The sequence below is a fragment of the Salvelinus fontinalis genome, chromosome 21 (genome assembly GCF_029448725.1).
Source record: "Salvelinus fontinalis isolate EN_2023a chromosome 21, ASM2944872v1, whole genome shotgun sequence".
In the NCBI taxonomy this organism is placed as follows: Eukaryota; Metazoa; Chordata; class Actinopteri; order Salmoniformes; family Salmonidae; genus Salvelinus; species Salvelinus fontinalis.
Genome location: NC_074685.1, coordinates 44,450,532 through 44,461,801, shown reverse-complemented (window position 1 = coordinate 44,461,801; position 11,270 = coordinate 44,450,532). Strand labels below are relative to the sequence as shown.

At 39.6% G+C, this 11,270-nt stretch overlaps 1 long non-coding RNA gene across 4 annotated transcripts; it reads right to left on the bottom strand.

The window, feature by feature from the left end:
• Nucleotides 1–4,935: 4,935 nt before the first annotated feature.
• Nucleotides 4,936–8,616, bottom strand: LOC129819163 (uncharacterized). 4 transcript variants are annotated; one of them, XR_008754028.1, is made up of 5 exons: nucleotides 7,738–8,616; nucleotides 7,528–7,639; nucleotides 7,136–7,180; nucleotides 6,777–6,953; nucleotides 4,936–6,621 (listed from the first exon to the last, which is right to left on the bottom strand). It is a non-coding gene; the product is annotated as an uncharacterized LOC129819163 (long non-coding RNA). The 4 variants fall into 4 exon arrangements; XR_008754031.1 differs by having other exon boundaries at nucleotides 4,936–6,953; nucleotides 7,738–7,831; nucleotides 8,025–8,616; XR_008754030.1 differs by having other exon boundaries at nucleotides 4,936–6,953.
• Nucleotides 8,617–11,270: the final 2,654 nt, after the last annotated feature.

The window sequence follows — 11,270 nt, the reverse complement described above, 5'->3', positions numbered from 1 at the left end:
AAAAAAAAATGTGTCTGTGTTTTTATTTCAGACTTATTAAAGCACTAAAGCTCAATTAACAAATTGATCATGAGCTCAATGAACAAAAACAAATGATGAGTAAATTCCTAATTTAATCTGACCATACTGCAGTGTAGAAGGACTGTTAAAGACTGTTGTAGTGACCTCAGTACAACGCCTAGCAAACTTGTAGAATTCTCCACATTGGTGTCAGAAGTGAGATGGCAGCGCGGTGCGGCCATCAAAGGCATGTCCCAACAGTACGCATGTCCCAACAGTACGCATGTCCCAACAGTACGCATGTCCCAACAGTACGCATGTCCCAACAGTACGCATGTCCCAACAGTACGCATGTCCCAACAGTACGCGTGCACCAACAGTACGCGTGCACCAACAGTACGCGTGCACCAACAGTACGCGTGCACCAACAGTACGCGTGCACCAACAGTACGCGTGCACCAACAGTACGCGTGCACCAACAGTACGCGTGCACCAAGAGTACGCGTGCACCAAGAGTACGCGTGCACCAACAGTACGCGTGCACCAAGAGTACGCGTGCACCAAGAGTACGCGTGCACCAAGAGTGAAGCACAGTAGATGAAGGTGATGAGAGAGGTGTATGTTGAGTTTTCTCCATGCTTGCTGATCCGTAGCGCCATCTTGTGATGAATAAACAGAACTGACAGACCTCAAACCGCAGTTCATGGGGCTGTACTGCTGGGCCAAGAGTCCATAGAGGAAGATATAATAGATTGTCTGAAAATGTACCGTATTTTAGGGCTACATTCAATCCGTGTCAAGGAAGATACACCAGAAAAGAGTTCCCTGGACATAAACCAGAACAAAGTTCCCTGGACATGCACCCGAACATAATTCGCTGGAGATGCACCATTGGGCACTTTTGCTTCACTAGTAGCTGAACGGAACAAGGCAAGTTCATCAGGTAAGTTGACTGAGTGAGAGCACATTCTCATTTACAGCAACCCCAATGAATAATGTATTCACCCTGAATCTTACCACATCAATTTAACAGTGACATGGGTCTATAGAAGGTACATAGCTTATTGGTGATATCTCTGGTTGGAGGAAAGCAGACATTACTACCAATGTTAATCTCAGCGAGAGCGTCATTCTTAAGATTCATTTAACGTTAGTCAGGGGTCTATCAGTTCATTAATAATGATGTGTTCATAGATGTGGAAAACCATCAGGCTCTGGTACTTAATGGTTGGTTACATAGGTTATATCTTGTATAATGGTAGATTGTATAGAATCTTGTATAATGGTAGATTGTAGAGAATCTTGTATAATGGTAGATTGTATAGAATCTTGTATAATGGTAGATTGTATAGAATCTTGTATAATGGTAGGTTGTACAGCATCTTGTTTATGGTAGACTGTATATCATATTGTATAATGGTAGGTTGTATAACATCTTGTATAATGGTAGGTTGTATATCATCTTGTATAATGGGAGGTAGAATAACATCTTGTATAATGGTAGGTTGTATATCATCTTGTATAATGGTAGGTTGTATAACATCTTGTATAATGGTAGGTTGTATATCATCTTGTATAATGGTAGGTTGTATAACATCTTGTATAATGGTAGGTTGTATATCATCTTGTATAATGGTAGGTTGTATAACATCTTGTATAATGGTAGGTTGTATATCATCTTGTATAATGGTAGGTTGTATAACATCTTGTATAATGGTAGGTTGTATAACATCTTGTATAATGGTAGGTTGTATATCATCTTGTATAATGGTAGGTTGTATAACATGTTGTATAATGGTAGGTTGTATAACATGTTGTATAATGGTAGGTTGTATAACATGTTGTATAATGGTAGATAGAATAACATCTTGTATAATGGTAGGTTGTATAACATCTTGTATAATGGTAGGTTGTATAACATCTTGTATAATGGTAGGTTGTATAACATCTTGTATAATGGTAGGTTGTATAACATGTTGTATAATGGTAGGTTGTATAACATGATGTATAATGGTAGATAGAGTAACATCTTGTATAATGGTAGGTTGTATAAAATCTTGTATAATGGTAGGTTGTATATCATCTTGTATAATGGTAGGTTGTATATCATCTTGTATAATGGTAGGTTGTAATGCATATCTAGTATAATGGTAGGTTGTATATTATCTTGTATAATGGTAGGTTGTAATGCATATCATCTTGTATAATGGTAGGTTGTAATGTATAGCATCTTATACAATGGTAGGTTGTATAACATCTTGTATAATGGTAGGTTGTAATGTATAGCATCTTGTACAATGGTAGGTTGTATAACATCTTGTATAGTGTTAGGTAGTATAACATATTGTATAATGGTAGGTTGTAATGTACAGCATCTTGTATAATGGTAGGTTGTATAACACATTTTACTTTGTATTTTAAACTCTTTTTCTCCCCAAGTTCGATCTTGTCTCATCACTAAAACTTCCCAACGGGCTCGGGAGGCGAAGGTCGAGTCATGGGTCCTCTGAAACATGACCTGCCAAACCGTGTTTCTTAACATTCGCCCGCCTAACCCAGAATCCAGCCGCACCAATGTGTCGGAGAAAACACCGTTCAACTGGTGACCGAGGTCAACCTGCAGGTGCCCAGCCCGCCACAAGGAGTCGCTAGAGCGCGATTAGGCAAGTAAAGCCCCCCCGGCCAAATCCTCCCCTAACTCGGACGATGCTGGGCCGATTGTTCCCCGCCCTATGGGATTCTTGTATAACATCTTGTATAATGGTAAGTTGTATAACATCTTGCACAATGGTAGGTTGGATATCATCTTGCATTAGGTTGTAATGTATAACATCTTGTGTAATGGTAGGTTGTATAGCATCTTGTATAATGGTAGGTTGTAATGTATAACATCTTGTATAATGGTAGGTTGTATACCATCTTGTATAATGGTAGGTCATATGTATGTATCTTGTATAATGGTTGGTTGTAATGTATATCATCTTGTTTAATGGTAGGTTGTATATTATTATATAATGGTAGGTTGTATAAAATATTGTATAACATCTTATGTAATGGTAGGTTGTAATGTATAACATATTTTTTAATGGTAGAACAATAATTTCTTTCGGCTGAGATCCCGTTAACGGGATCGACTTGACAACAGCCAGTAAAAGTGCAGGACGCCAAATTCAAACAGAAATCTCATAATTAAAATTACTCAAACATACAAGTATTTTACACCATTTTAAAGATAAACTTGTTGTTAATCCAACCACAGTGTCCGATTTCCAAAAGGCTTTACGACGAAAGCACACCAAACGATTATGCTAGGTCAGTACCTAGTCAAAGAAAAACAGCAATTTTTCCAGCCAAAGAGAGGAGTCACAAAAAGCAGAAAGAGATTAAATGAATCACTAACCTTTGATGATCTTCATCAGATGACACTCATAGGACTTCATGTTACACAATACATGTATGTTTTGTTCGATAAAGTTCATACTTATATCCAAAAATCTTAGTTTACATTGGCGCGTTATGTTCAGTAATGTTTTGCCTCCAAAACATCTGGTGATTTTGCAGAGAGCCACATCAATTTACAGAAATACTCATAATAAACATTGATAAAAGATACAAGTATTACACATGGAACTTTAGATAAACTTCTCCTTAATGCAACCGCTGTGTCAGATTTCATAAAAACTTTACAGAAAGAGCACACCATGCTATAATTTGAGTACAGCGCTTAGAGCCCAAACACGACATACAGATATCCACCGTGTTGTGGAGTCAACAGAAGTCAGAAATAGTATTAGAAATATTCACTAACCTTTGATGATCTTCATCAGAATGCACTCCCAGGAATCCCAGTTCCACAATAAATGTTTGTTTTGTTCGATAACGTCTATAATTTATGTCCAAATAGCTCCTTTTTGTTTGCGCGTTTAGTTCCAAAATCCAAATTGATGACGCGCAGGTCAGATGAAAAGTCAAAACATTCCATTACAGTTCGTAGAAACATGTCAAACAATGTATAGAATTAATCTTTAGGATGTTAACATAAATCTTCAATAATGTTTCAACCGGGGAATTCCTTTGTCTTCAGAAATGCGATGGAACGCAGGTCGCTCTCACGGGGGCGCGCGTGATCAGCTCATGCCAGACACCTGACTCAAAGAGCTTTCCTTCCCTCATTCTTCACAGTAGAAGCATCAAACAAGGTTCTAAAGACTGTTGACATCTAATGGAAGCCTTAGGAAGTACAATGTGACCCCAAAGACACTGTATATTGGATAGGCAAACCTACAAACCTTAGATTTCCCACTTCCTGGTTTGATTTTTTTCTCAGGTTTTTGCCTCCCATATGAGTTCTGTTATACTCACAGACATCATTCAAACAGTTTTAGAAACTTCAGAGTGTTTTCTATCCAAATCTACTAATAATATGCATGTCTTAGCTTCTGGGACTGAGTAGCAGGCAGTTTACTCTGGGCACCTTATTCATCCAAGCCACTCAATACTGCCCCCAGCCATAAGAAGTTTTTAAAAAAATTGACGAACTGACTTGTTGGAAAGGTGGAATCCTATGACACGTGTCACGTTGAAAGTCACTGAGCTCTTCAGTAAGGCCATTCTACTGCCAACGTTTGTCTATGGAGATTGCATGGCTGTGTGCTCGATTTTATACACCTGTCAGCAACGGGTGTGGCTGAAATAGCCGAATGCACTAATATGAAGGTGTGTCCACATACTTATACATATAGTGTATTTTTAAAATATTTAGAGAGGGGAATTCAGACCCGAGATACGCCGGTAAATGGAACTTAATTCCTTTTTCACAGACTTTTCTCTCTGTGCACATTCTGACCTTAATAAACTTAAGCATGAGGAAACACAAGTGTGGTGGTTCATTTCTTTACTATCAAATGAGAGACAAACTTATCACACAAGTCAGAGTTATACTTAAACTAAATCTTTAATAATGAGAGCTTTGCAATAGCAATGACTTGTCAACGATTCACCATTTCTAATGATCCGTTGAGAGTGGCGAGACAAAAGTACAAAGGTTTTTTATAGCCAAGATACACCCCTTTCAACCTACATGACGAAGAACAGATACATAGAATGTGTCACAAGGTGAGACTTTTTAAATGAGAAAGGAGTATCCCGTAGCCAGATAGCATTCGCTATAAATTATCGTTCAGTTTGGTCCCTAAGACGAGGATTCCGATCTCGTTCCTGGTACTCAAAAAACAAGAACACCAAATCGACCAATGGCATAAATCAATTGTCAACTCCAGACACTACCACACACATCCCCCAAGGCCAAAGGAGGGAGTGACTGGCGCAGACATTGTGGAAACCAGTAATTGGTTCCCCATTAATCACACCATCCATTCACATGGTTTAAGAATAGGTAAAGACACATTCACATATGAAGACAATGTTCCATCCTGTCCTCTTCCCTTTCTGATATTCTGCATAGCTACAGGGACATGTAAAAGACAAGCCTGACCTCTCCCCTCTCTGGGCCCCCAGGTGACTGAGCCCCAGCTGAGGGAAGAAGTGCAACTGCCAACACCAGAGTTCAATGGGATACATTCTAATAACAAGTATATCACATAAGCATATTATGTAAATAAAACATCTTATTTATCTATGTTACCCAACTAATTCTGATTCACCAGCCAGTTATTTGTTTTGGGTGGAGAAAACAGAAATGGAGGTGTGTCTACAGATACACATAAACTGACCTTGATTTAGAGCTCCATTCAATCTGTAACGCTGAAATGTTACAGATTGGGCGATAGAAATGTAAAGATCATTTCTGTTTTAGCCAACACATACAGCATTTACCACATTTACAAATCAAATCAAATGTTATTGGTCACATTCACATGGTTAGCAGATGTTAATGTGAGTGTAGCAAAATGCTTGTGCTTCTAGTTCCTACAGTGAATAAATATCTAACAAGTAATGTGATATGAGTAATGTAAGATATGTAAACATTGTTTAAAGTGGCATTATTTAAAGTGCCATTGTTTAAAGTGACTAGTGATCCATTCATTAAAGTGGCCAGTGATTGGAATGCAGTCTCCACTAACGTGGGAAAATTGCCTTTAAATTTCAATCACGCTGTAATGCTGAACTTCTGCAATATGGATTAAATAGAGCCCTTAATTCCCTAACAATTACACCACCTTTAACTTGGAGGAAACCATGAATTAGGTTGAGTGAACCTGTTGGTTCCAAGTGGAAAAAAATACTATTTTTTTCCGATAACAGCACTGTAATTTACACATTTGTTAGAGCTACTGATAAGAGCTTGATAAACGAGTAACCTGTTTGGATAAGGGGATTGTAATTAAAGGCTAAATGACAATTGTTTTAGATATATTTTACCTTATGATCACTGGAGATGAATTTGAAACCAATCATATGGCAAATCTTCAGAGGCACAGTATTTATTCAGTAATACATGCATTCACACAGTCTTCATTTATAGGATCCTTCCCACTATATGATTGATATCTTAAGCAATAAAATCCGAAATTGATCAATTAAAAGTTTATGGAAAAACTGCACTTGTCCTCCGTCGCTACTAAAAAGGGTCCTCAGATCAGTCGTTGGATGGGGTGTTGTCTGTAAAGTGGGGCACAGATAACGAAGAGGAGGGCATCAAGGAATTCAAAATGGCTACAGGGATGGAGATGCAGGAGTCAGAGCTTTGGGTAACGGGGTCTGGGATTGTCTGCAGTGGTGGTGGTCAAGTGTTCCTATGGTGCAAGGGACCTTACCATTGAAGAGGCAGTGAAGTGGAAGGATTTCCGTGAAGACCATCCTTACTGGCACCAGGTCCAAGGTCAGCTCCATAATGACTGGAAGGGACACTGCTTCTTCGTTGTGTGGACCACCAAGCCTCCATCACCATCCATCGTGACAACCTCGACTCATATTGCCCCTCCTGTCAGTACCTGTTTTCAGGGAAGACAACGGTCCGATAATACTTCACATAGTTCCTACACACACACTAGGCTCCCAGAATAGGTTATATTACATACACATTTTGCTCAAAGAAGCCAACTAAAGTAATGTAGTTAACTTTATCATGGGCACAGTGGGAATTTATATCTATGATGTTCAAATTATTTCTCACCCCTTACTTGGTAAAGGCTCCATTTCCATGTCTGTACCTGACATACTTGAAAAACAAGTGAACAATGAATAAAGATCACACAAAAACAATAGGCTCCTATAATAGATTATATTACATTCAAGTTTTGGTCAAAGCAGCAAACTGAAGTAATGTAGTTAACGTAAGTTCATTTACAAAGGCTGGTCTTTAAAAAATATATATATATTTCACCTTTATTTAACCAGGTAGGCCAGTTGAGAACAAGTTCTCATTTACAACTGCGACCTGATCACACTGACACAGAATGGTCCGAGTGCACCTCCTCTGTTTCATTCAGTAGTACAACACAATTCACATCGCATTGTATGGGCACAGTGGGAATTTATATCTGTGATGTTAAAATGATGTCTTACCCCCAGAGTGAGAGTACATCACTTCCAGCAGATGTCCTTGTTGAGGGTGGCGTTGATCATTTACTGCTTCTCGTGGGGGGAGCCTGATGTTTCTGCATGTAACACCTCATGTCTAAAACATGGGAAAAGGGGACATAAAGTCACAATTTCTATGCATCTACTAATTCAATGTTTTACACAATAGTCTATCATATTTGATGAGTTACTGACCTGTCCGTCCACAGGCTCGATCAGCTGTAGTCTCCACAAGCGCATCACACTGAGACAGAATGTCCATGCATCATACAGTCTGAGGGATGCACTCCTGTTGGAGTGGAAAGCAAAGAGACATTTGGTGAGTGGTAGGTCTTTTTTTAATGCTGAATCACCTTCTTTATCTGGACAGAAAAAAAACATTATTTATCTAACTCAACACCTGATCGTCATGCCTCATTGTTTGTTCTTGTTTCCCAATCAACAGTCTGGATCTTCCTCTTCTGTCATGATGGATGACCTACCTTTTCTGGTACCATTTCTCTTTTCCACCGGAAAATGGCAGCTACAGACCCGAGAGTCGTCACTGGGTTTTCGGTCCGCCCATTTGAAAGACACACACACAAAAATGGTACTTTTACTAGCTAGCTAAGTTGATTACTAAAACGGTAACATTTACATTAAAATACCATAACCCACAGACTTGACTAAAGTAACGGTAAATTAGACTGGGATTGGTCTATCTGTACATCTAAAATCTTACTATGTGGATGGGACATCTCAAATCAAATCAAATTTTATTTGTCACATGGGCCCGAATACAACAGGTGTAGACCTTACCGTGAAATGCTTACTTACAAGCCTTTAACCAAAAATGTAAAACAGGAAAGAGTTAAGAAAATATTTACTAAATAAACTAAAGTAAAAAATAAACATAAAATGTAACACAATAAAATAACAGTAGCGAGGCTATATACAGGGGGTACCGGTACCGAGTCAATGTGCGGGGGAACAGGTTAGTAGAGGTAATTTGTACATGTAGGTAGAGGTAAAGTAACTATGCTTAGATAATAAACAGCGAGTAGCAGCATTATAAAAACAAAGGGGGGTGTCAATGTAAATAGTCCGGGTGGGCCATTTGATGAATTGTTCAGCAGTCTTATGGCTTGGGGGTAGAAGCTGTTAAGGAGCCTTTTGGTCGTAGACTTGGCACTCCGGTACCGCTTGCAGTGCGGTAGCAGAGAGAACAGTCTATGACTTGGGTGACTGGAGTCTGGCAATTTTTGGGGTCTTCCTCTGACACCGCTTAGTATATAGGTCATGTATGGCAGGAAGCTTGGCCCCAATGATGTACTGTGCCGTACGCACTACCCGGTGATGCAACCGGTCAGGATGCTCTCGATGGTGCAGCTGTATAACTTTTTGAGGATCTGAGAACCCATGCCAAAACTTTTCCGTCTGCTGTTGTGTTGTTTTGCCCTTTACAACTGTCTTGGTGTGTTTGGACCATGATAGTCTGTTGGTGATGTGGACACCAAAAACTTGAAACTTTCGACACGCTCCACTACAGCCCCACTACAGCTAGCAAAACAGCAAAGCGAGTCACTGGTGCTTCCTGCTTTAGTTTTCGCTTGTAAGCAGGAATCAGGAGGATAGAATTATAGTCAGATTTGCCAAATGGAGGGCGAGGGAGACCTTTGTATGCATCTCTGTGTGGAGTATAGGTGGGCTTGAGATATTGTTCCTCTGGTTGCACATGTGACATGCTGGTAGAAATGTATTCAAGTTTGCCTGTATTATAAGTTTGCCTGTATTATAGTCCCTGACCACTAGGAGTGCCGCTTCTGGATGAGCATATTCTTGTTTGCTTATGGCCTTATACAGCTTGCTGAGTGAGGTCTTAGTGCCAGCATCGGTTTGTGGTGGTAAATAGACGGCTACGAATAATATAATGTTAACTCTCTTGGCAGATAGTGTGGTCTGCACAGCTTATCATGAGGTACTCTACCTCAGGCGAGCAATACCTCGATATTTCTTTAATATTAGACATCACGCACCAGCTGTTATTGAGAAATAGACAGAAACCCCCTCGTCTTACCAGACGTAGTTTCCCTGTCCTGCCGATGCATGGAAAACCCTGCCAGCTCTATATTATCTGTGTCATCGTTCAGCCACGACTCAGTGAAACATAACATATTACAGTTTTTAATGTCACGTTGGTAGGATAGTCTTAATCGTAGATCTTCAATTTTATTTTCAAATAATTGCAGGTTGGCCAATTGTATGGATGGTAGTGGAGGTTTACTCACTCGCCCGACCTCCGCTGCCTTTTTCTCCATCTTTTCTTCACGCAAATGACAGGGATTTGGGCCTGGTCTCGAGAAAGCAGTATTTCCTTCGTGTCGAACTTGTTAAATGAAAAAATGTTGTCGAGTTCGAGGTGAGTAACCGCTGCTCTTTTTGGTCATAAGAGACAGTAGGAGCAACATTATGTACAAAATAATTTTTTTAATAAGTTGCGGGAAAAAAAATAAAAAAATTGCACAGTTGGTTAGGAGCCTGTAAAACGACAGTCATCCTCTCGGGCGCCACATTTCTGCTGTGATCGAGGAATTTACTGGAATGCTCAACTAGATGATCAGGACAGTCTTGGGTGCTCTTTGCCTGAATTGGTGAAGTATTGCGATGAGCTATATGACTGTATTTCTGATTCTAATTCTCAACAGGAAAGTTAAAACCCTCATCCGTAAGGTCACTGAGGATGACCGACAGTGATAGGGGGATCATCTGAAAGGGAATGATATGCAGGGATGTCATTTAAAGATTTTGGGCACTGGCCAGCAGACCACGATTTCTACATTCAGGTCTTAAATCTGTGACATACGATGTTTGTAAAGGTACAATTTCACTGCTGTGTCAGACTAGTTTGCCACGTGCGTTGTACACTTAACTTCAGACGGTGGTTATCTAGCAAATTTCCATATGCACCGAGCTAACCACAGATCTTTGACCTAACCAAAATGACTTGTTAACAGCTCGCAAACAGTGCTTACCTTATCACACGGCTCCAGTGATGCCTCTCGCTTACAGAGGTCGGAAAACAATCAAATGCATGTGTGCTTATCGGAGTAGTGGTTATAAACTGGTATATACTGTAGCACAGAACCATCCTTGCTTCTGATCGACGGAGAGTACTAAGGTTAGCTGGTTTGCTACAAAGGCCAAGATTCAAGTAATTAAAACATGCTGAAGTAGTTAGCTAGGTAATTTGGAAAATGTATATATTTTTTAAAATACACACACGAGAAATACACTCAATTATTTACACAAGAAACTAATTAGACTATAATATCTACTTGCTACTTGAGATGAGTTTGCATAGAGAAATGTGCATTGAGGGGTGACGTCAAAGCTTGCCACAAGATGTGTAGTTCTGCTTGATAGCCACATTAGCGTCTAATTAGCATTTCGTTTTTGGGGGGTAATTACAGGCGAAAGTTACCTTGTCCGAGAGAGATTTGCGTGGTTATCAAAACGTCTCGCCAGGGTAAACCTAGAAAAAACAGACCTTATATGAAGAAGTTCTAAAATCCCTGACGCAAAAATTAATGGTGAAAAACGATTGGAACCATTTCCGGGTTTTACCGCTAGATTTGATGGGTATTAAGGACTGTAAAGTGGTATTCAATAGGGCCTTCTTTGGCAATGCTGACTCAACAAAATATGACCATGAAAAAGAACAGATATCTTAACTCAGATGACAATAGTAT